The 22,918-nt window shown below is 35.3% G+C and overlaps 1 protein-coding gene across 1 annotated transcript in view; it reads left to right on the forward strand.

Annotated features, from left to right (window-relative positions):
* The first annotated feature begins 5,487 nt into the window (after positions 1-5,487).
* Positions 5,488-22,918, forward strand: part of LOC128865360 (excitatory amino acid transporter) — a 63,051-nt gene continuing 45,620 nt past the window's right edge. Inside the window, exons 1-2 of the mRNA XM_054105619.1 lie at positions 5,488-5,920; positions 18,186-18,498. The gene's annotated coding sequence lies outside the window, so the exon portion shown is untranslated. The remainder of the gene's footprint in view (positions 5,921-18,185; positions 18,499-22,918) is intronic.

Raw genomic sequence — 22,918 nt, forward strand, 5'->3', positions numbered from 1 at the left:
TCTCGACATGAAACATGACATTATAATAGAAAACGTTTAAAAGTATAAAATGCTTTTAATAAAAAACATCTGGCGCTGGCAATCGGCATTAACTATATAGACTATAGGCCAGCATATTTGTTCCACAACATCAATTAAAGGAGAAGCTCGGCCAAGAACCCAGAAAGAGAATATGCCCCAATATATATAAGATGTCATAAGTGAGTGTAAGGGTACAATTATTTAAGAGCTGAATACATTATGTGCGCTGTTGAAGATGCCATGGCGTATACGTAATAACTATTTCGCCTATGCTGACTGCAAGTACAATACTGAGACTGTGTGATTATCGCAAATTGTGAGCAAGTAGCACAAAGATATGAGTATAATTTTTCTATTAACGTCCATGATACTTATATTCAATTTAAATTAGATAAAGACTGCAATAACAACAATTAAGGGACAGATGTAAGCAGTAATAGGATAAAATTTGTCGTAGCATAACAAAACAAGAAAACACTAAAATTAGAGAAGGGAGGCATGACGTAAAACTTACAAAGTAGGAATGAGGTTCACTAAAACGATAAGGAGGAAAATAAAACACATGTGGGTAATTTCATGGTGCCGTACGTGACATTCGTACTCTTGTAAGGTAAAGTAAATCTTAAAGAATTTTAAGTGACTGATAAACAATTTGTGTATTTTATTTAAAAAAAAGGTCAAGCACCCTTAAGACCTTTGTCCCCTACATGGCGGCAAACTAAGATAATGCAATACGTGACAAGAAACGGAAGTGAGTTTAGGGCGCACCATAAAATAGGCCAAGATCTGCGATTTTTCGGCGGTAATTTTTTATTATTTCTTGAATTAAGCCATTCACCTTAAAGGGGGGAGCTTGCTTTAGAGGCTTGAAAAAATCGATTTTTTTTGCATAAGTGTCTTCTCAAACTATCCAAGAATGTGTCCTTAAAATTTCAGAAGCAAACTCAAAATATTTTCGGAGTTACAGAAGAAATTGTGAGCAAGCGTCGCGCAGGTATACGAGCGGCCAGATCGCTCGAAGCGCGATTTCTCGGTTTTTTTTTACGATTTTTCCTAATTGGCGGGAAAGATAGGGAAAAAGTTAAACGTCCTATCGAAACGAGATAGCATTGATTGTATTCGGAATTAAATACTCTTCTAGTTGAACCTTAAAAAACCTTAAGAACCTATGATTAACCCACTCTTTAAACAATCTAAAGTGAATTTGTTTTTCCAAAAAATTTAATTTGTTTTAATTAGCGAAAAATTGTTGAATTTCGCACTTTTTGTTTGATTTTCTTGGTTTAACTAGAAGCTATACTATACTAAAATAAAATTTTTTTTGGGTTTCTGGTTTTAGATGAAAATTGCGGCCTGCATCTTTCCCGGTGCACGACACATGCACACTCGAGGCGCCTCGGCAAAATGCTTGTACCAGGCATAATATTATATGACATATATTTTAAAGAAAAAATTTGATAAGACTGTTGAAATATATAATAATAAAACCTGAAAGTTTCGTTTCAATCGAATATTTCTTTTATTCCCAAAAAAATCCACGAAAACATCGATTTTTTGAAGCCTCTCAAGCAGGCCCCTCCTTAAAATGATATGGGATATATTGTATATGACCTATTTTATCTCATACATATTTAAGTAATAAACTATAAATTCTTTATAAATCTAATCTAGAACTGAAAAACAATTTAAACACATATGTATGTATATATATCCTTATTCAAAAAGAGGCCAGACCCGGATACCCAATCGAAGGTTTTAAAAAAGGTGTTCACCGGTAAATTTTTCCACTCTTCTTCTCTTCGTAATACTTTTTAAAAATCATTTCATGCCTTTTTATTTTGTCAGTCGTGGATGATATTTTCATGGAAATACCCATATGTTTGTGCTAAGTATGCTTAATCTAGTTTTGTTTTCAGATATGTGTATGTGTGTATGTATGAGAACAACATATGCATTGTACATGCGTGAAATACAATAATAGTAGCCTAACCTTGGCAGATTGAGACGAAGCTTTCTGACGAGTGCCTGATAGCATTGCACAAAATTCTTCGAAGAACCCTAAATTTTATTGCGCTGTTTCATATCTGCTTGACCATAACTAAGACGCTTGTCGACGCACAATTTATTTGGTATATTCAGGGTGCTTTCCTTGACTCTAGATTTTTCGACTTATCTGCTATGTTCGGGAACTGGGATGCGAGCCACTGGTTTAGGCTCATGTGGATACCCTGTGTGCTAACGAAATATGTCAGGCAGCTACGTAGGCTTAGAGCTATGTGGGTATGTCGGTGTGTATGTATTTACATGTCAAATGCATTTGTACATGCATGTATTTTAATGAGCGAAAAGCAGAAATAGCGAACAACGGTAGAAACAACAAGATTAACATTAGCATAACAGAGGGGTAAGGTCAGGGCACAAGATGATACAGGTGACGATTCTTAAGATCAAAAAGTGTATATCGAATCTTCGCAAGCAGACAAACTGACTTTAATTCATATTATATGGATGTGACATATTACTTTTTTCCTAATAAGCATTTCAAATTAATCAAAATTAATAACAAAAACAGCCCACACCGCACAAGAAATGCAGTTATGACAAAAGCAAATTAGAGAAAAAACCAGCGCCGTAATAGTTTGCCAGAAAATTTTCTGAGCCCAGTGAATTTCTTCATGGGTGGAATGCGCAGAGAAAGTGGCGAAATAAAGGGTGATTTTTTAGCTATTATCTTTTTAAACAGTTGGTTTAAACAGCTGACGCACGTTTTGTGTTTTGTTTCACTGTCAAACATCTTCAGTTTGGTCTATAATTTAAACATGAATCGTCTTAGAAACGAACAACGCTTGCAAATCAGCTGTATCGGCCAGTGTGAATGATGACCATCAATTATCGATTCGTCGCCGTTCACAGCAATTGGGCCTCTGTTACTCAACAGCGTGGAAAATTTTGCGAAAGGACTTAGGTGTGAAGCCTTTCAAAATACAGCTGGTGCAAGAATTGAAGCCGGACGACCTACCGCAACGCAGAATTTTTGGTGAATGGGCTCTTGGAAAGTTGGCATACACTTTTTTATCAAAAATTTGTGTTCAGCGACGAAGCTCATTTTTGGATCAATGGGCACGTAGATAAGCAGAATGGTCGATTTTGGAGTGAAGACCAGCCAGATGAATTGCAAGAGCTACCAATGTATCCAGAAAAGATCACAGTTTGGTGCGGTTTATGTGCTGGAGGTATCATTGGACAGTACTTCTTTAAAGATGCTGCGAATCGTAACGTAACTGTGAATGGTGAGCGCTACCGTGAAATGATATCCAATTTTTTTTGCCCAAAATGCAAGAGCTTGACTTGCATGACATGTGGTTTCAGCAAGACGGTGCCACATGCCACACAGCACGCGTAACAATGGACTTGTTGAGAGGCAAGTTCGGTGAACATTTTATTTCATGTTCGGGACCTGTCAATTGGCCACCCAGATCGTGCGATATAACGCCTTTAGATTATTTTTTGTGGGGGCTATGTTAAAGCTCATGATTATTCAAACAAGCCTGCTTCAATTAACGCATTGGAAGACAACATTAAAGCATTTCCGAAACTTTGGAAAGAGTATGCCAAAATTAAACTAAGCGGATGGACCATTTGAAGCGCGGTCGCGGTCAACATTTGCATGAAATAATCTTCAAACATTAAATTATATGGACTGTATTATCGATTTATATTAAATAAAAATTTTATGCATTTTTCTGAATTTTACGTGTGTTTTTTTGAAAAACTTTCCTATAGCTCTTAAAAAATCACCATTTATTATCATAACACCTACTTTTATTTCTTAAGCATATGTTATATACTAAACGTAAATATAATCACTAGGCTGACTCAACTTCTCTAAATCCGAAAATTTCACCGCCAAATAAGTGAATGAGTGAGTGACTGCATAAATGTGCGCTAATAATTATGGACAGAAATCTTCAATTTGAACAGGGTTTCTAATTTCTTCTGGAATGTTTTTGTTAGCATAAATTATATAAACTATAAGCTAAAAAATTTATTTGTAGGCAGTTCTCATCCGAGTCTTCGCTTTCGTTTTCATCATGACCGTCCTAATGTATGGCGCACAAGCTTGGACGATGAAAATATCCGTTGAAGCGTCGCTTGGAGTGTTCTGAGATAAATATTCTGCAGAAGATTTTTGGACCTTTTCACATTGGTGACGGCGAGTTTTACAAGCATTAAATATATTCGATACGGCACCAGCTGGTGGCGGCAGAGGAAGAGGAAGGTCTCCTCTGAGTTGAAAAGATGAGGTGGCGAAGGATTTGGCTTCACTTGGTGTACCCAACTGGCACTAGTTAGTACGCAGAAAGGAACGTCTAGCGCGCTTTGTTAATCTCGGCAAAAATCGGATAAGCGGTTGTCGCGCTTATCAAGAAGAAGAAGATGTCAGAAATATCTTAAGAAACCATAATATTATTTTTGAACTGCAACAAATCAAGAATAACTCAACCGGTTTTTAGCATAAAAATTTTTGAACTGCTTCTGCATCAATAAAATATATGATTTATTTATTATTATTATTAAAATGAAAAAAAAGGAAAGCTTGAAAAAGAAAAATACAGTTTGGGTGTATGTTCGATGTGCGTGGAACTTCACTAAACTGGGGTGGACAATGTATGCTCTCCGACTTCTGTATCTGCTAATTTGTTATTACGTTGCTGACTGCTTCTTCGTACATATTCTGCTTTAACGGTATTGCAGCGAAAACAATGCTTATTTAACATTTCTAATTTGTATTTAGTGAAAGCATACATATATCCATATATATATATATATTTTTTTTTTGTTTTTAGTGCGTTTTGTTGTTGTCCAATTTTAACACACCTTTCCTATGGAAGCAAAACAAAATATGAACCACCTTAATGTATGCACATATGCATGTATGCATTTCGGTACAATTGTTTGTTTATTTTTTTTCTTCACACGGGCATCATTAATGAGCTTAAAATTTTATTAACATATTGCCAATGATGGCATAAGCCCTTTGCTCTTACGCCAGCCACAACAGCAACATCCAACCCTTCTACTCGTCAATAGAAACACACTTCTTTGTATGAATTCACATGCATAAGCACAAGATTATATGAAAAAGTGCAATGCTTGAGAATTTGTGCTAAATTTAATTTAATACTCATTGAAATTTTGTCGACGGTGGCGTGCACCCTTTCGCCATTGAACGCGCAGGCCATATACTTTTTGTTTTGCTTACAAATGATTACATAAATGCTCACACGTATATACATATAATATATGCATATGTATAAACATATATATCTATGTACATGTATATGCATTATATATTGTCTTCTCCATCTGCAGAAATTACGACCACTACTTAACCGCAACAGCTTAGCGATGCGTCTATTGCATCGAAAACAACTTCGACCAGCCCGGCCAACCAGCCAGCCAGCCAAACAAATTTCCGTTCTATTCGCTCGCAGTTACACATCAGCACGATTTGGTGACAGTCGCCGTTGTTAAATAGAACCAATTGTTCACAGTTCAAGCAATTTGCTAGTCATTTTTTGCCTCGATCCGTTCAATCGTTACAAAACACGCTCCGTCAATTGCTCGACACGCAGCGATAAAGCCTCATCAGTTTTTATATTCAGTTGGCGCGTAATTTCTCGCCATTCGTTTGTTTTGATAATTTGTGCGTGGAATTATCTCCGTAAATTGTGCGTCACGTGGCATGTAACTACAAGCAATAACTTTCTAAAATCGCAAGTGATTTTACTCAGTCGGTGCGCGCTTTTCTTCCTCACATAGTGGTACAAAAGCTTACTTCGGAGCAGAAAGTTGCTTGGAGCATTTCGCACATACATACACACATAAAGGACGCTTTGTGAGTCCTAGAAAATGTGAATATTTTTTTAAGTGACCTTTTAACTGTATGCGTAGTTACGAAAGAAACGCTTTTTGCGTGCGATTTTTTGTTTGTTGTTGTTTTACTTTTCTTTTCACTAAAATGTTTATTGATTTTTAATTAGCATATGGCGCATACATATATTATGCATTACATACACTTGTGTTAGCACTAAGGGTATACAAATTTTCGAAGGTCTTCAAGTATTGATTCCCGACCACTCAAAGCTAAGAATATAAAATTCAAGTACGATCTGTTTAAATTTGTTGGAAACGTTGTGAGATTAAAAGTATTGATGCGCTTTATCGTGAGACAAGTTTTGATAGCTTTATTGTTCATTACGCGATGGGTGCATTTTTTCAGTCCACATACAAGTACAAACAAGGTTTGAGCGCAGCTCCAGCACCGGATTTAAGTTTCATAAAAGACGCGTTGATATGCCCAGAATGTGAGTCGGAAGCTTCCACCGATGTATTGAAGGAGGAAGCATTTGTGGTATTCTCTGTCTATTCTCACAGTGCGATCGTAAAAGTTATATTACTTAATTACATTTATTTATTCAACAATTCATTAGCACAAAAGGATCATGACTGCATCAATAAAGTTTATGAGTAGAATAAAATACCAAATTCACAGGAATATCAGTAAAGTAATTGGAAATAATTTCAAGATAATACGATTGCATACTCGACTAGGATATATGCAGATAGCAATACTCATAGTGCAATATTATGTGTCAGCGAAAGTATGAAAATAGAATTTTTGGGGTTAGCTTATAATTTCGAGGTTAGTAATTGGTGTTGGTTCCTCCTTTTATTACATATTAACTTCTGATAGTCGTCGAGTCATCAATTTGATTCAGTTTTTTTATAATATTATGGTTTGACCAGTTTTTGACCGTTCGAGATTAATACTTTTGAGTTCAAAAGTTTTGATGAATAAAAAAAACAAATTTATATTCAATCAAATTTAAACTCTTCTTTATTGAATCTATCTTAATAATTCTGTTCTAATTCTGTTTAATTGTTTGCCGTTTATTTGTCAAGTGCCGGAAATGCAAATTTGGCAAAAAGGTGGATTTATGTTCAATAAAAATATAAGTTGCATTATTGCACTTTTAATTCTGCACTGCAATTCTAGACGGCACATGGCGGAAATGCAAGTTTAGTTAAATTATGTATGTATTAAGGGGTTTAACTATAACATCCCCCCCGTTAGTTTGAGGCTCCGACGAAATATGCAATACATATTTCTTTTTTCTTAAGTTATTCGAAAAAAATATTGTTAACAAAATAATTATGACTATGATTATTGCGCTAATGCTGATATTAATTCAACTTTAATATAAAGGGGTTTTCAATAAGGGCGGGTAGATGTTGAAATGGAATAAAATGACGTTTGCTGTGAGGAACCTGCTGGAACCACATGTCGTCTAGATCCATATGCTTCAATATGGGCCATAAGAAATTGGAGGGGCCACCACGTCTACCGAAAAATGGGCGCAATGCGCGCAACGTTTGAACGCAACGTTGAACACTCATTTTGATAATAAAGTTTTATCATTTGAACGAGCTGTTCAATCGTGTAACTTGCCATGATGATTTGGCATAAACAACTGAACAATAAACAAAAGATTTGACAGATGTCACCAAAACAAAATGGCTGCCACAGGGCGCCAAAATAGACCCGCGCCAATTGAAAAACCCTTTACATTTTGTTTGATAATTTGTTGAATTGACTTGTTTTCCTTGTTCTAAGTACAGCGATTCTAATTTTAAGTCGCCTATTGTTTAATTTCTTCTTTCTTTTATATTTGCTAGGGAGTTTGGTAAAATGAATTTGTCAAATATTTTAATTTTTGTATTAAAAAATATTATGTTAAGTATTTGGATTTCACAATTTTCAAATTTAATCATAAAGTTTCCTCTCTGTTTTTTTTCAATTTTACTACAATTATGAGTTTTCTTTGAATCAAAATTCTTCAATGTAAGTATTCCGGGGATGATGTCTTTTACTTCAGTTTCTTTACAGTCTTGCATATCGCAATATGCTTCTTCAAAATTGATAATATTTGATAAATATATGTCTGTTAATTTTACTTAGTTTCTTTCTAGGTTTCCCTTAACATAAGTGTCAAAAATATCATTATTAAAATCTACAAGTATTTCATATAGGCTTAATTTAATAGATTTATTATTGATATGGCGGCCGCCGTAGCCGAATGGGTTGGTGCGTGACTACCATTCGGAATTCACAGAGAGAACGTAAGTTCGAATCTCGGTTAAACAGCAAAATTAAGAAAAACATTTTTCTAATAGCGTTCGCCCCTCGGCAGGCAATGGCAAACCTCCGAGTGTATTTCTGCCGTGAAAAAGCTCCTCATAAAAATATCTGCCGTTCGGAATCGACTTGAAACTGTAGGTCCCTCCATTTGTGGAACAACATCAAGGCGCACACCACAAATACGAGGAGAAGCTCGGCCAAACACCCAAAAAGGGTGTACGTGAAAATTATATTTATAGATATATATATATTAACCACCCTACCTACCTACCTATATATATTATATTATTGATATTAGGCATTGGTTCAAACACGATTTTTGATAGGATTCTTTCTGAATATTGAGGGGTTTGAGGAATTAAAATAATGTCGTTCTCTTGTAATGCGACGGCTACTTTAATGTTAGTGTAACTGTCGAAGTCGTATATCAAATCTAAGTCTGTTTTAGTAAGTATGTCGGAAGGGATTATTCCTAGTTTACAGGAGAATATTATTTGTCCAATGCCGTCAATGTTGTCACGTAAAAGGGATATATCGTTATTTATTCGATAGATATTTTCTAAAAATGTTATTTCGTCTTTGTTGCTACATATATTACTGTAGCTATTTTATTTTGTAAGAAGTTTTTGAAGTTGTTTATGTAATTTCCTATAAGAATTTGCCTCTGATTTTTTTTATATTTTGTATTTGAGAGGAAATTATATTAATTACGCTTGTGAGTTTGTTCAAATTATTCATTAAAATCTCTTAGTTCTTGTTTATAGTGTTCACTGAATTTTTAATTTCTAATTCATCGTTGCTGTCCATCGACCCAGCTACTAATTTAAGCCCTTTTCCTAAAATGTTAATCAGTCCTCGTTTTTGCCTAAAGTGTGGATTTAAATTTGCAATTTTTTCTTTGACTAAAATAAAATTTGTATTTACTGTATCCAGTAACGCTTTGCTTTCTGTCGTGGTGGATCTAAGCGAAAGTATGTTTTCATGTTAGTGATAAAGTATCGGTGTATGCTGTAACGTTAATGATGTGTATTATTTTGTTGTAATGTTCTATTACTTTCATTTCGTCGGTCTTAATTGGTAAGTATCCGTTGTTCTTCGTAAGGTCTAATATATCAATGGATTGTGCATAGGTGGTCATTAGGAATACAATTATCAGTACTCAGAAAGTCATTTGAAAGGGTTATGTTAGTTAATTTTTACTTTGGGGTTATCTTTGCCTGGGTATTTTTTAATCTGTCTTATAGGAACCTTATAATATTTGTGCCCAGTTTTTGTATTCTCTTGGTGGTCTTCGTCGATTTTTCTAGTATTTATTTTCCTATATTTTCTGTGGTTTTTATCTCATCTAATTTCTTAAATAAAATTAGTTCCTTGTATTTCTACGTGAGATCTGTCTCTGTTTAGTTTATCTATATATTTCTCTTTCGTCTTAGAAATAAACTCGTGGATAGTTTTGTAGCTATTTTCATGGATTTTTCCGTCAACAAAGTCTATTGGTTTAATTTTTGTTGGACTGTGTATTGTATTATTGTGAAAACCTATTATTCTTACCATTTTTTCTTCCATTGTCTCGTTTTTATTCCTAGCGTCATGTCTTAAGAACCTTATATGTTCATTAATTGTATTGTGAAGTCTTTCAACGTCGGCGTTTGAAGTGTGGTTACTGTTTGAAATATAGTGTATGTTGATATTTTCATCTGCAAGGCATTGTTGTATCGGGATAGCTTTGAATCCCAATTCATTGTCTACTACTATCTTATTCTTCCTTTTATTTTATTCTTCCGTATGTGTTTATGTAATGGAGTAATTTTGTCTTAAATTCTGTCCAATTTCCAATTTTTACTATTAATTTTATAAGCTACCGCAAATTTTGTAAATTTATCGATAATAGTCATGAAAAGTTCCTTTCCTAAAGTGTATAATACGTCCATATGAATAATTTCGAAAGGTCTGGAAGGGGTTTCGCTAACTTTATATGGTATCTTTGGCGGTCATATTTTTCTAACGTGCATATTTCGCAATTATTAATAAATTATGTTATTCTTAATTTGAGTTGAGTGTTATAAAATTTGGTTTTTAGTTCTTCATAAACTGCTTGAGTGCCTCTATGATTCTTACACTTGTGTTCTTTCTCAATTATTTCACTTAATTCATTTTCATCTTCTATATCATTTAATAAAGTAAGAAATAGTATAATTCTAAACTTTCTGTTATTAGAGAATAATTCTTCGTAAGTGGTTTCAAAGGTGTTTTAAAATGCGTCATCTATTAAAATTGCATTTAGTTCTGCAGGATTAAAATGATTTTTAAGTAGGGTAATGGCTATATTTGTATCTAACTCTTCAATTTGGATAACTTTTCTTTTGTTTTTAAAAATTAGCTTGTTTTTCATTCTTACGGATCCTGATTCAATTTTTCTATAATAACCTGATTTTTAAATAAATTTAGTTTAGACGGAGTCTCTTTAATAGTTGAATAATCGGATTCTAATGCATTTATGTTCATAAGTTCGAGTTCAATACGAGATAACGCGTCCGCGTTACTATTTTTCGATCCTTTTGCCTTGTCGCCATCTTTGCTTTTGACAAAAAGAGTTAATGTACGTTCTCCAAATACAATTGTGTTATTCGCATAATTTATGTTTGTTTTTAAAATCCTTAATAAATTACTGCCTATTAATTAATCGTAGAAGTCATGAAATTTTGTTATATAAAATTCGATTATGTCAAGTACTGTTCCAAATTCTTCAAAAGTTGTAATTTTTGCTTTTTCACTTAGGCAGATTTTATATTGTAACGTATTTATGTAAATGGGATCTATTTTCTGCATCCATTGTGGATGTCAAATACCGGGATTTAAAATTGAATTAGTTGCACCTGTATCTGTTTTGTTTTTACTTTTATGTATGGAAGTTCTCCGAGGCGGTATAACGAAAATTTTCATTTTTGGTTATTTCGTGTTGGTCGATATCCATTAGCTCGGGTAAAGGGAATCGATTAGATTGGTTATAGTTTTCATTTTGGGGGGTGAAATTTTGTCTATTATGGTTGAAATTAGAATCAGATTGTGAATTATGGTTAAAACGTTGTCCGGCGTTGCGCAAATTAAAATTCCGTTGTTGAAAATTTTGACTGTATGAATTACTTTGTAAACTAAAATTTTGATTTGAATTTTGATAAGAATTGTGTGGGTTAAAGCTTTGGAAATTTTGCCTGTTGTGATTTGAAATTTCGATTCAAGTTTCGGTGAGAATTGTGTGGGTTCAAATTTGGGAAAATTTGCCTGTGTCGATTGAAATCTGGTATGCTTTGTTGATTGTCTATTCGGAGGTGAGCATATCCAACTTTGAAAAGGATATTCATCGCTCCTTCTAAAGTGTCTGGATTCCTGCATGGGCTCAGAAATTTTCGATTTGATTATATTGAGGACTGTGCGCGGGTTCTTGTCCAAGGACAAATAGAGCTTTATTGTTAAGACGCCAAAGTATTTTCTTAATTTCGTCAAAGAAGTCAATACTGGCAACTTAATCTGTCTCCAAAGTTATTTTGGAGTACGTTCTTAATGTCGGTCCATGAAACTGCTTCGAAATTAGTTTTTATTATTTCCCTGGCTTGGCCTTTTAGCTTGCTTTTAATCATGCCCGAAAACAGTCCCAGTGATAGTTCATCATATGTCTGTAACATAGAATGGACTTTGCCTATTAAGTCTATAAATGTCTGAAGGCTATTGTCGCCGGTAAATTCAGGAAGATTTCCTAAATACTTCAGAGGATCGAATCGTATTTGAGCCATTATACTCTAATTATTTTTATTTACGTTAATTAATAATTAATTAATTAATTTCCTAATAAAATCTTAAGTTAATTAATCTCCTAATAGGTACTCTGCTATCTCTTTGTTGTCCTCGTCGAAGTTCTCGTCCATATAAAAGAAAATTTAAACTTTTCCTACCTTTGTCTGTTAGACTGGATGAGTCCTTTCGATGCCTTTCCGTTGGGCGGAATGAAGCTGTTCTTCGCCTTTTATTTTCACTTTGTCTGTTAGGCTGGATGGGTCCTTTCGATGTCGTTCTGTTGGGCGGAATACACCTGTTCTTAGCCTTTTTCACTTTGGTTTTAATCTATAGTAGCAATATTTTGCTTACTATGTTTTCAGTGGAAACATTTTTTTTTTTTTTTTTTTTTTTGAGTTTTTTTAATTTATAGGAGCAATCTTTTGCTCATAAATATTTTCACCGTTGTGGCAATCTTTAGCCCACAATTTCGCGAAAAAAATGTTTTCGGTACCGCACTAAGAAACATAAATTCATTTATCTTCACTTTTATGATGGGTAAGATAATTGGGGCATTTTACCGACCGCGCGACTTTTGAACAATTCTGTGGAATTGTTTACCGTGTATTTGGCAAGTGCCGGAAATGCAAATTCGGCAAAAAGGTGAATTTATGTTCAATAAAAATATAAGTTGCATTATTGCACATTTTAATAAAGCAATTCTTTGGAATTGCCTACTGAAAGACGGCGCATGGCGGAAGTGAATATAAATATAAGTTAATTTATGTATGTATTAAGGGGTTTAACTATAACAATTAATCACACTCCTAAGAGTTTTAGCGCTATTGTCCAACATTTTCAATTGGGTTAAGGTTAGAGCTAAAGGCAATCCATTCTAAAATTGGTATGTTTTTCGCTGTCAAAAACTCTTTTTGCTTTGGAAGCATGAAGGGCTGCGTTGTCATACTGGAAAGCCCACTCCTCATCGAAATTGTTATCAAAAAACATAATAAGGTATGAAGCGAGCCGCGGCAACTGGAGCACCTCGCGGAATGCGCGTTCGCCTACGCGCACATCGGTGGGGATGGGGAGAGTGGTGAAGGTGTCCTCGGTAAATTCCGCGAAGCTGGCACAATTAGCTTTGTTAAAGTTAATGTATGACCGGTGATCCACCGAAACAAAGTCGGCAGGTCTCTCGATCTAGATGATAATGGGCAAGTGGTCTGATGCAAGCGATATCATAGGCCTCCAGGTTATGCTATTTATCATACCGGAACTAGCAATTGTAATGTCAGGCGAGCTGCTGAAATTGCCCACTATCCTGGTGGGGGCGTCGTCGTTTACTGTGCTCAATGTCGAATCGTCTATCTGCTCTGCCAATTGTGTCTCCTACGATCATTTGGTAGGCTTGAATGCCAAAGATCGTGATGCGCATTGAAGTTACCTACTACCAATCGGTTTTCACCCCTGAAGAGCGCACCTATATCAGGGTGATATCCTGCTGGGCAGCCTTGACATTCAGAGGTGCTCACCCTGCGGTCGATTCCTTCATCGATGAGACTATACTGCACTGTATGGTGGACTATGAACGCTAGCTCTCCATCATTGGCTCGCTCACGATCTTTTCTGTGCACGTTGTAGCCATCACTGGTGATCAGGGAGGAGCTATCTTAATTCCATGACGCCTCATGAAGTCGACTATCTCGTCTATCTTTCTCATGAGTCCATTGCAGTTTGGTTGGAGGAGCTTGAAGGTCCTCGGGAGTATAGTCGTAAGTCGGGGAGTGAGGGTCGCGTGAGGTTGTCTGCGTTGGTCCTGCTGTGCGTAGTTGTTGCGGCCTGATGTTGACGAGCGGCCGCGCCACGGGGGCAGTTGCGGGTACAGAGCCCTGCAGCAGGGGGCAAAGAAGTCACGTGTCCACTTACGGCGCAGGCCAGAGCATCTCCGAAAGTGGCTCCAGCTATTGCAAGAAGGAACCCTGGTCTGACTATGCGGGGGACCAAGAGTTGCTGGTTTGTGAATATGCACTTTTTGACGTGATAACGTCTTATAATTCGATTTAACAGGCTGCACGCACGAAAAAATGTGTCGTTACCTTGCTCATTAGTGTTACCTTGCTCATTGCCGTTACCTTGAATGAACTGCAAGCGAAAGCGCGGAACGAACGACAAAGCAATCAAAGCAAACGAACGGCAACGTTCGACATCTTGCTCTCTCCTACTTAAGTGAGCGTATATGTGTATGTATATGTGCGTAAATTCACGTATTTGTATTTGCATATGCCTTCTTATTGATTTTTATTAATTTGATTTGCTTGAAGAATTTAAAATAAAACCAAGTTTGTTAATAATACCTGTTGTTTTAATGTTATTATTATTTTTTGACGTGATAACGTCTTATAATTCTATGTAGCCGGCTGCACGCGACAAAAAATGCGTCGTTATCTTGCTCATGCGTCGTTACCTCGCTTGAACAGCATGTTATGTTATGTTATGTTATATGTTATGTTATGTTATGTTATGTTATGCTATGTTATGTTATGTTATGTTATGTTATGTTATGTTATGTTATGCTATGTTATGTTATGTTATGTTATGTTATGTTATGTTATGTTATGTTATGTTATGTTATGTTATGTTATGTTATGTTATGTTATGTTATGTTATGTTATGTTATGTTATGCTATGTTATGTTATGTTATGTTATGTTATGTTATGTTATGTTATGTTATGTTATGTTATGTTATGTTATGTTATGTTAAAGTATATTATGTTATGTTAATGTTAACTCATTCTCTATATCCATACAAAATATCTATCAAACAAATAAAATTAAAATTTTCTTTTGAAAAATGCAACCATTCAATCGGTATTTTCTTATGACGTTATCACGTTAAACTATCGTCAGTAAACCGACTTTACAGACAACCTCTTTTTTTCTGGATAACAAAAAAATTTGATTTTTGCCGCTCGGTGCCTTCTTCGACTAAAATTTGTCTATGCAAGAAAAAAGAAGAATGGTGGAACGCTTAGAATCCTTAGAGGCATTGATCCAAGTGAAGATTTCCGAATTTTTTTACCTTATTTGGACTTGTTAATAGAGTTTTAAGCCGATCACAATATAATATTAGAAAAGCAAGAAGCACAAAAATAGTTGTTACTGCAAAGAGTTAAATCGAAGATCTTTCTTGAATTTCATATTTTAGAAGATCCTCCTCACTTCCCTTTTTTCTGAAAAATTTGTGTAAACAATTTTTGGGCTTAAAAAAATAGGTTTCTTAAAAATTTGGAATCCGATCTCTTTCTAAGCGAAAGTCAAAGTAAGGGTAATTAAATTTAGCGCAGGAATGGAATCACCATAAAAAGTAAAACCGAATTCAATAGAGAAATTGATCAGGAGCTAAGCTTCAAATTTTATATTCTAAGTTTTGAGTAATTAGGGAACGGAAAGATAGGCGGAAATTAAAAATCGGAAGAGTTTGAAAATTTTCCATACAAATTTGGACACCCTTAATGTGGGAATACTCTGCATATATACGGGCATTTGAAAGGCACATTACGTGTGTACGTAATAATTAGAAATTCGTTTGAAACATAGATTATAAGTGAACGAGCCGAAAATAAGAAGTTAAACATATTTATAATAAAAATTTGTAATGAGGTCTTCAATGATTATGCTATGCACACACATACGTTCACATATGTCACGCTTTTGACGAATTGCCTATGTATAGTAAAAAGTTTTTTGGCGAGTTCAAAGCTGAATCACCTTTTCTTCCAAATACATTATATAGGTACACTTGCGATTGTGAAATCACGTGAATCTTGACAAATGTTTATATGACATCAAACAATGGTCCTGGCGGAAAAAAATTCAGCAGTTGGATGAAAACTTTTGAAACAAAGTTAAAGTTTCGGTTTATTAATTTATTAGTTGATTAATTAATGAATTTTAATAAATTTAATTAAAAAAGTTCCATTGCGGCACGGAAGGTCGCCACATTGGATTGATTAGCTTTCCTCAGTAATTCGGTTTTAGATATAGGGCGAGACCAGAAAATTCGCATTATGCAGCGATTAATGAATATTTGGAGACGCCTTGTGATCATTGCCGTGACCTTCGACGTTGTGCAGCCGAATAGCAGGACCGACTTGAAGCATGTTTTAAAAATTTGCAGTTTGGTGTGCGTAGTTATGTTATTATTCTGCCAGAGCGGTGCAAGAGTGCTGGACGGCGCTCTGGCTTTCGTAATTCCGCTTTCAACGTCAGTCTCACTCCCTCCATCTGCGGCTATCATATACATTTTCAATAACCTGCGCACACACTCTTAAAGAATCTGATGAAGAGCAGTTCAGGTTAAAGTTAAGTTTGGTGGATGAAAAATACTGAATGAAGTACTTCAGAGGGTTGCTTCTAGTAGTAAAGCAAATTGTTTTGATTTTGCAACAATATAAGTTTCGTTGTTATTGAAGAAACCAATATTGAATAAAAACTGGTTTACTTCCTTTGCTTTATGGTATTTTCTACTTTTTTGCTTCAAGGCATTTCCGTCATATATTTCCTCTGTTCCCTATTAAAAGTTACTAACTAACTAAGTTTACTAACTAACATTTTCAAGAAAAACTTCTTCATCTATTGTATATAACTACAGTATCTTTATAGTCTGTTTCGTTAACAATTCCTTTAGTGATTTGTTACAAGAATAAAAGGGGAATGGTAAATGATAGAAAAAGTAAAATGGTGTTTAATATGGCTATTTGCGGTCTCTGTTTAAAACTAGATGCTTCTCGCGGCTCCACCCGCAAGATTTTTGTAATTTATTGTAGTATAACACAACCCGATCTAAACATTTTTTTGCGTAACTAAAATTTCCTTTATATAATATACCTTAACAACATGAATGGGAATGCAATGCAAAAAGCAATTTTCTTGTTTGGTCGTCTTTTGAGTGCATAAATAATCACTTTAACAAACTTTAATACGATTTTCTTATAAATACGTTATTATTGTGATTTATTAGGCTAATACACACTGCGACCAAAAATATTTATTGTGCACAGCCTGCTGGGATACCCTATATTTTAAGGTGCAGGACATCAATTCAATTTGTTCTGCATTTTCAGTGTCCATTTCAGAGAATCGGCAGATGATGGCCGCAGAAAGACCAGTCTTAACTGTACTCTGCTTAGCGATTTTAAATTCTAATTAATTTTAAGATGAAACTAGCAAACAGAATAAAAGTTTATAATTGCTTCTGGCTACGGATTTGTACCCCTCTTATTGTATGATAGTATGGAGGCTATGTGGTCAACTTGCAGAATATTTTTCAAAGATTGGAATCCGGTTATGATCAACTTAAATTAGAAAAATTTCACTAATGCTTGTAGTACCCCCGAAGTTCCATTCTCATATGTCGTATTATTTTAATTAACTATTAATTTCTCATTCGCAATTTTCTTATTATGGGTCAGACTGTGTCTAAATCATTTTAGTAGTGTAGTAAGTATCACGCCCCCTTAGCCGTATCTACTGCTTTTCAAGTAGCCATGGTGCCTCTCTCGGACCCTACTATTAGGCAACAATCGTGTAGAATATTGTGTTTACCCCTTTGCTAGGATTTATAAAATTCATAACTGATATTGAAATCTATTGGAACCTTAAAAACTGGTCCCATTCGCGAAGGAACCATAGTAGTGGTTGTTATTCCTTGGGATCTATGAGTAAACTGTGGTTTCATAGTTGGTTACATAGTTTTAGTGAGGGAAGTGATTTTTGGGCTGTCATCTGTTAGATTTCCGAAACAGCTTTGCAAGGTTTCCACAAATTATTGTATATTTACTCATTTATTCGCCTTCTCTGTTGATGATACGAAATTTAACTAAAATGGACCATAAATACAATTTTAAGAAAATATCTCCAAAGGTGTTATATCGCAAATAGAAATATAATAGACTTGCCACCCAAATTATGTCCCCTAAAAAGTAGCCTAGCGAGGGTACCAGCCTGTAATCAGTTAATGGTTGTGTGAGCTCAATTTGCTTATGCGTGGTTGGCAATTTTAAATTAAGAATAGGTATATATTGAAAATCATTTAAAAGTATTGAAAATTTCAAAATTGTAACTTCCTACATACATGCATTAAAACATTTTCAAATTCTCTTTGTTTTCTTTTCTTTGTTATTATTACAGTAAAAACCAGTACAACGGCTACAGCGGTGCAAAGAATTTTGAAGTTGTTGATGCAACTGCAGCACAAATTGCTGCGGAAACTAGTGAGCCTAAGTGCGGTGGCGATACTTTAGTTCAATTAAAAAATAAGAATTTAAACACGATATCATCAAATATACGCGAAACTTATCAAAAAAAAGTATAGTTGAGTAGTCGGCTTGCATTGCCCATTTGCGTTTATCTGCGGAGTCAGAAGAAGCGGCTTGAAAAAAGTTTAACAGAAAGGTTTAACACAAAAATTGCAAACTGGGTAATTTGTGGTTAGTTGTTAAAGGTAAGCTTTTTATTGATCCAAAATAAATATTCCTGGAAGGAGCGTAAATGTGTACAAAGGAGAAAGTTTGAAAGAGATGGCTTTCCTAAAAAATTATTAAGAAATATAAGATATAATTGTGTTGGTTCAAATACCTGCTGCAGTGTGAGTAAATGTATTTTGCCTTTCATAAAAAATGTATGCACTAAATTCTATGACAAAACGTCCGAAAAGGCAAATAATGTTGAAAAATATTATTCAGTGCAGTGTTTATTACTGTTAACAGCATTTCGTGAAGAAACGCTAAGTCTCAAAATATTCTTTTGTATATGGACAAAATCAAGGCGCACGCCACAAAGGAGGAGGAACACGGCCAAACACCCAAAAAGGATGTAAGCGCCAATTATATACGAAGCGATAAAAACACAAACAGAGCATCACCAGTGGAAAAGCTCTAAATGTGTATGGCTTTGCTATATAACGTTGGACTGCTGCCAGACTCAAACATTATTATTTTCTATGGTTCCAGGGAGAAACAAATGGGTATAATGTAACACAAATATTACCAGTGTTAAATACAAAATAAAAAATAACAAAAAATAAAATCAGTAAATGCGAATGTAAGTAAGAGAGAAAATCCAAATACAACATAACGGAGTTTCAAGATATTGCATTCTAAAAGTAACAAGAAAGATATTAATCTTGCCCAAAACCTCGAGACATTCGAAATAATCTTTTTCGGCTTGGACGAGGCTGAAGATTATCCTCAACGTTATTCTGCGGTTACCAAGGCTAATAATTTATGTGGGTATCCTTGAAAGTAGACATCTCTTTGTGATGCCAGAAGCGGTTTAAAATCGAAGAAAAGGTGGCGTATGTCGATTTACTTGTTCAATTGTGCTTTTGCCAAGCACGAATATATTGAATTGACTTCAATCTTTCAAACTTATCGTCAATAAGACCTGGCTATAGAAGTTAGTAAATAATAATAAATTATCTATACTAAGTGGTACATCTGACGCTATTCCTTCTAAGCCATTCAGAAAAAGAATTGAGCATATAAAAAAAGTATTTGTAAAACGCTAAACTTTTCAGAGCCACTGCCTTTATATAATTTTCATGTCAGCTTTTGAATTTGACATCACTATATGTTTTCATGTTCCTTTGTATTCAAAGAGCTACTAAGTGGGTTTGATTGCGCTAATATCTTAAGATTACCTGTCAGGACGTTGCGCCAAAAGGACAAATTTCACGAGCAATTGAATATGTAAATTTATTTATGCGAAGAATGCCTTTCATTTACTGGAGCGGTAAAAACGCAGTCCAAATCGTACACAAACTCATAGATCTTATTTATAAGTGAACAGTAAGTAAGGTTATAATTCTATTTCATAGTTAAATAAATACATAAATAACTAAGGACACGATTATATGCAACAACCAAAACATATTTTAAAAAAATCCAAATATGTTATATTAACAAATATAAACTGAAATGATAATATAGCCATAGGTATACATTCTGTAAAAGTACCCGGAATTGTTCAATAAAAACCCAATGATTAGTCCAGTCATCAAATCACCTTTTAAATTCGTTTGAAGAAATACTCTTCAACTCCTACAGCGAATTCTCCTTAATGGCCTCTATCAACTGAATGTGGCATCCGCGGAGGGACAATTTAAGTTTTGGAAAGAGGAAAGAGTCACAGGAGGTAAATCCGGTGAATACGGTGGTAGTTCTGTTCGATGATGTTTGTCGGGTTTTTTGTCAAAAAAGTGTTCACAATATGAGTCTTATGAGAGGGTGCGCTATCATGATGCAAGATCCATGAGTTTTCTTTCCACAAATGGGGCACATTCTCACTCAAATGTCGCATTACTTCCAAATAATATTCTTTATTTACCGAAGAACCATTTGGAATGTGTTCCCAGTGCACAACATCACGCTAATCAAAGAAAACGAGTAGCATGACTTTCACTTTTGACCGATTTTGACGTGGTTTTTTGGGTTTCGGCTCATGTGGATAGCGCCATTCAGCTGCCTGTTGACTGGTTTGCATGTCAAACTCATATAGGTACCCATATCTCATCACTGTTATGATACGCTGGATAAACGATGATGATTTTTGAAAGAAATTCAACTATCTTAGAACGAGTCGAGCAGCCACGCGTCTCACGCCCAATTGATGATGTAAAATATTGCGAATAGATTTATGAGCCACGCTAAGATCACGAGCTACCTCGCTCAAATTTAAGTGATGGTTTTCCAGCACCATTTACTTGACTTTGTGGACGTTTTCATCCATTGAAGACGTTGATGGGCCACTAAATCGGGGCAAATGTTCCACAACTTCTCGGCCCTCTGCAAAAGCCGTATACCACTCGAAGACCCGAGTTTTTGATAAAGCACACCCGCCATAGGCCTTCTGCAACATTTTCAATGATTCGGCACACGAAATCCCGTTCATAACACAAAATTTAAGACAAATTCTTCGTTCGATATTTTTATCCATAGAGAAAATCGCAGAGCATAACTGCGGTTGGCTGATATAATTAAATGCTTTGACAGATCACGCTCAAACTCTGCGATACTATAGAGGACAGTTGCACCAACATTCCAGCAAAAAAATCAACTAGGCCACGGTGGGGTCGGACGTCGAGAAAAAATGGAAACATCGCTACTAGGTTGCATGATAATCAGCGAGAGAGCGGTTATCCTTAACTACCACTACTTGGTTCTTAGACTCCAAAACTCAAATCGTGCAAGTGCTTAAGCCTAACTACCACAATTTATGTAAACATTTTTGTGAGACAATGTTGGAGCAATTCCGTGCGGTAAGCAATGCCTTTTGGTGTCACGAATTCCATTTTTATTTAACTAAGTAAAATTGCCGGTATTGATCACCTAAAAGCAATAGGAGAAGAGGGGAAGAACTACCATAATTGGACCATCTGTTTTTGAAAACGTCGAGGCCAAGCAATTTCTGTGGACTGTGCTGAACAATACTTTTCTGCCAATACTGAGAGAGCATTCTTCCTTCAGTAAAAATACATGGTGTATCCGACATATCGGTCAACACTTCTTCTTCTTAATTGGCACGATAACAATGTTGGAAAAGATGGTATCAAAGAACAAACTGGAAAGAGTACAAACGGTAACTTTCCTGCCATAAGTACCAAAACTCTTGGTACTCTATTAGATCTTTCCTCCATAGAAATCTATGCTAGTTTCCAGGTTATTTCTAACTCAATACATGGAAAGATTTCAGATTTAGGGAGCTATATCACACTACATCATAATTCGAAAATAACTTCTCATGAAACACTTGGTTGTTGAGCAGGTCCCACGGTTCTCAGGAATCGGAGTGCACGAATTTATCAGCCAGTTTGGGGCTTTGAACACCACAGTGATCCGGCACACACATAAATTCCAAATTCAGCTTATTCCAGCTTCCAACGGCGTCTGGCAGCAATTAACATTCATCAACAATTTTGGAGGCGATGGCAGGGGTGGCGCTCACAAAAAAAAGAAAAAGTAACGAAATATTTGGAGGTCATTTACAGTTATTTTGACAAAATAATGTACAAACAGCAACATTCTTTCCTATGCCTTCAAAATAGTACATTTCTCGAATTAGTTGTTCCCCACCCAATAACCTCACATCAATAAAATCAGGTTCATAAGGAAATTCAAAAGAAAGTATTTATAATTATAGTAACTACAAAAGTGTTTAGCGGCAAATTAATGGTCAAATGAACCACCCACCAATTCTCAAACAAGATGAAGAACATTTCAAGTATAATACAGTCATCATAAATTTAGTGCGAACACAACTGAATAGAGAAAATCAATAGCAATTATTTTCTTTATTTTCTTTTCTATATTTACCTGCTTACATTTGTATGTAAGTAATTTGTATATAAATCCAAGTCTTTCGTTCGCTGCGACACGGAAGCAAAAGTGTCCAAAAGTGTGACTGACCCTACTTGAACTACAAACATAGGTATGTATTAGGGCGGGTCGATTTAAAAATCGCTCATTGCTCTGTGAAAATCGTATTCTACTCGTAGGGATCAAAATAAGAAACTTTGCCGAAGGAACCATACCTCTAAGACGAACTCTGATGTCCCCCAATTTGGGTCGAACGAAAAATCCCACTTTGACCCATTTAGAGCGCTCCAATCGAGTCCAAATGTAAGACCGACCCCCATTAACTTTGGAAGGCTACCATGGGTGAATCATGCCAGTGGCACACCCCCTGGGGGGTTCAACATACAATCATTTCAAAATATCACCATTTTTGGCCTTTACATGAGAAAAGAAACTAAAAAGTTCGACCCGAATTGGGGGACATCAGAGTTCGGTTTAGAGGTATGGTTCCTTCGGCAAAGTTTCTTATTTTGATCCCTAGAATATGGTTTTCACAGAGCAATGGGCGAT

This window comes from Anastrepha ludens, chromosome 5 (genome assembly GCF_028408465.1).
Source record: "Anastrepha ludens isolate Willacy chromosome 5, idAnaLude1.1, whole genome shotgun sequence".
In the NCBI taxonomy this organism is placed as follows: domain Eukaryota; kingdom Metazoa; phylum Arthropoda; class Insecta; order Diptera; family Tephritidae; genus Anastrepha; species Anastrepha ludens.